The 3,687-nt window shown below is 37.6% G+C and overlaps 1 long non-coding RNA gene across 1 annotated transcript; it reads right to left on the reverse strand.

Annotated features, from left to right (window-relative positions):
* Window positions 1-1,992: 1,992 nt before the first annotated feature.
* Window positions 1,993-2,946, reverse strand: LOC118599995. Its single transcript, XR_004949558.1, has 2 exons — window positions 2,638-2,946; window positions 1,993-2,209 (listed from the first exon to the last, which is right to left on the reverse strand). It is a non-coding gene; the product is annotated as an uncharacterized LOC118599995 (long non-coding RNA).
* Between the last annotated feature and the right edge of the window lie 741 nt (window positions 2,947-3,687).

Raw genomic sequence — 3,687 nt, forward strand, 5'->3', positions numbered from 1 at the left:
CAGGAGTTTTTGTTAAATTTTGTTCTTTCTTTCTCCTGGGGGGGCAGGTCAATGTCCTCTCCTCCCACCATCATTCCTCTGCAGCAGCTTGTTGTGCTTAAAACATCCCTGAGAGGATGCTCTCAACACGAGCTTCTCCTTAACATCAAGGATTTTCTGAATAGTGAATTGGTACTGTTGTAGAAAAGAGGGAACCAATGCTCTATATCTTTGGTCCAGAGTATTTGGGTGTGGGGGTGTGTGTGTGTGGGGGGGGGTGATAAAATTATGTGTGAGATATGCAAATTAATTCCAAATGAACGGCCACCTCAGAAAACATTTAACCGTTTTTCCAGGAGTCCTCAGAATACATGTGGAACAAGAAAGTGGGGGATAGTTAGAATTATAAGGTGTGTTTGACCTGTGTGTGTAAAATAAATTTTCCTGTTTTTTTCAGACATCTAGGTCATTGAGAAGGGCTAGTCCCCAGAAGATATGGATAAAAAAAAGTGATCCCTAAAACATTTAAAACCAGAATGTGTGTGTGTGTCGGGGGGGGTTGGTATCTTGATTTTTGGTTGGATGAGCAGCAGAGCACATAATTTCCAGCAGGTTATTGGGATCTGCAAGCTGAAGCAGAGACGGATAGAACTCTGCAGTGGCTTGTAAATAACATGGGGCTCATTCTCGGAATTCGTTGCACTTTGGGTTCTTAGGTTACTGAAAATGTAACCAAAAAAATTGATTTTTAACATTGTGTCAGATGAAAGACCTCTGAGAAATTTTTTTTTTACCTACCTTAAGACATAAAATCCCCCAAAATTATTAGAAATTATTTTTTCACCATTGATTGTTTTAAATTTAACCCTGTAATGGACAATCTGTCTCTTCCATATCTCTTCTCGTTCTGTTTTAAATGTTTCAGTCTTCAACTGTGTGGTTTCCCACACTTGAAGGGATAGAATACTTCTGAAGAAAGAGGTAGAGAAAGATTTCACTCAAAATGTAATTTATTTTTCTGTTAAAACAGTGATTACAGTTTTGCTATTAGTAGTGGATTTTCTGTGGTAGTTTACTTTAGGTTTTGCTTAGAGTGTGGTTTATTACCTTTCACTTTCCTCTTTATGAATCCAGAAAACAGCCAGCCATACTGTTTTTGATCGTTCTCTTGTGATAACGAGATAATAACTTGTTATTGAGATAATCAATAATGAGGAATGAAGCATCACCCTCTCCCTTTCCTTTTTTTTAAGTCTCTTTATTTTGTAGTTAACAAAAGCAGCAGAAAACACTCCACAAAAGTTGTTTCTTTAGTCTATTTTCTATTTTATTAGTGGTTCTACGCTCCTCAAACGCCATCATTCCATCTCATGCACCAGCCTTTATTTCCCTAAAACCTTTACAAACAGGTTGACAGAATTCAGGGCCGACGAGAATCTGAGCATGATGCGTTCACTGAACTCTGGACATTAGCGGGCCCAAATAGCTGCTCGGAAAAACTCCGTCTGCTAATATGCTTTTGTCATTTTTATACAATCTGCAGCAAAACAAAAATTGGCGACACTATTTCATCAATAAATTATATATAGATCAGTTCTGGTGTTTTATCTAATAAACTGCTTTGTTTTGTTGCTGATGTCTGGAGATCAGTGAATGCACCATGCAGAAACTCTCTGCAGTCTGGGTTCTGTCAATCAACCTGTTTGTTTGAGCGTTTGGGGGAAATAAAGGGGGGGCTGGTGAATGAGACAGAATGAAGACATTTAAAGAGGAAAGATCCATTTATAAATAAAACAAACTAAAACCAACTTTTGTGGAGTGTTCTGCTGTTTTTGTTAACCACAAACTAAATATTCTTAAAACAGGTAAGATCTCGGCTTCTCCGTGTGGGAAAGAGAGAGGGGGACGCTTCATTCTTGATCATCTTGTAATATCGAGAACACGATCAAAGAAAAAAAACAAGTAGAGAAGGCCGTTTTCGGCTTCCGTACCTCTTCCATTTCTTGAGCTTTCTTTTCTTTCTTCTTTGTTCTTGATTTTGCTTTAACTTTGAGCTTAGCTTTGAGATTGCCCCCTTTTTTTTGTTTAGTTTTGCTTTTGCTTTCCTTTGACTTTTCTTCAGCCTTCACCCCAGCAGTCCTTAAGTATTTGCTTTAGTTCAGCTTCAGTTTCCACTTCACTTCAGTTTGCACTCAGTCTAATTCAGTCTGAGTCTTCTCAGGGGAAAACACTGAACAACAGAAGAAAAACCACCAGGTAAGTTACTAAAACTCAGCCAGCAGGTAAGTGTCACTGAATATCATAGAGCAGCTATGTCAGCCTGAATCTCACAGGGAGCCAAAATCCAAAACACACCTTAGGACTAACAATATTTTCAAAACTTTAAAAATGTATTTTTTTTTAAACATCAATAATAATGAAAGGAAAATAAAGCCATAGATCATTACAACTGATCTCTCAGCCTCCATAATCATAGTGTTGCTTCAATAGTGCAAGACAACATAAGCCCATTTATAGCAATAAACAAAATGATCTGAAGGGCCGGATATCAGTACCCGGATCGGGCCCCCGGGCCCGGACTTTGACACATGAGCCATAGAGTAAACAACAGGCTGTCCAGAACTTGTCAGCAGTCAGGGGATGAAAGCAAGGGCTTACCGGCTGCCTCTTCAGTATTCTAATACGTATCCTTTCTTACACAGTCCAGAGTTTTGTTTTGTTTTTACAGAAAACATCTTCTCAAGCCTCTTTATCATGTTGGCTCCTGGTACACAGAGTTGAAGCACATGCTGCTAATCAGTGATGAGATCCATCTGGTGTCCTGCTGGAAAGGGCGGAGCCAGCAGAGGAGGAAGTGCTGGACCTGTTATGAGAAAATACTGAACATGAAATAACAGAGAAAAAAAAGTGGTTTACTGGCTTAAGAGCTACAATGATTCAACCCCGTAACAGTGTGTTTTGTTACAGTGTTGAATATTCTAATTAAAAGTTGGCATATATCTACATTAGCTAGAATATGGAGCCACATCTGGCATGACGAAAACAAGAAATTAATATATTTGAACAAAAACAATGGTTTACTTTTTTCCCCAAAAAAAGTAAATATCATTTATGCATTTAACAGAGTTGAAAGGTTGAGCTTGATGATGTCAATCTGACAAAAGAAACTATGAAATATCTGTAAGAAAATAGGCTAATACTGATCTGTCTTGAGAGTATGAGCTGGAAAATATTCAGTGATGTCACTTCCTGGTTGCTGAAGAAGTTGGACTGAGCCATTATTTTTTTAAAGTGGGCGATTAATAGGCTGTTACTGGGCTGAATTAACATGAATAAATAGAGCAGTTTGATAAAGATTTGTGTGTTTTTCTCATATTTCTGTTTTTAGGTGAAAGTAAACAGGTAAATTATCATGTTAGCAGAAAGAACTTCAGATTATTGGCTATTGTTACGAGTTTGTATTCAGTGAAAAAGTAACTTTGGTTGGTGGGGACATGCTCATTTGGCTTACCTCTACATCTCAGCGGCCTATTATATTTTTCAAAACATAATTTTATAACTATTGTTGTGTACTATAATGCAGAGACACATGTATCTTTTCATTTCTAGTTTTAAAATGCATTTCATGGCTTATTTTATATAAAAAACATTGAGGTAAACCCGCACTGATTTCAGAGAATCACCCAGAGTTTCAGTTTGAACAAAGAA

The sequence above is a fragment of the Oryzias melastigma genome, linkage group LG3 (genome assembly GCF_002922805.2).
Source record: "Oryzias melastigma strain HK-1 linkage group LG3, ASM292280v2, whole genome shotgun sequence".
Taxonomy (NCBI): domain Eukaryota; kingdom Metazoa; phylum Chordata; class Actinopteri; order Beloniformes; family Adrianichthyidae; genus Oryzias; species Oryzias melastigma.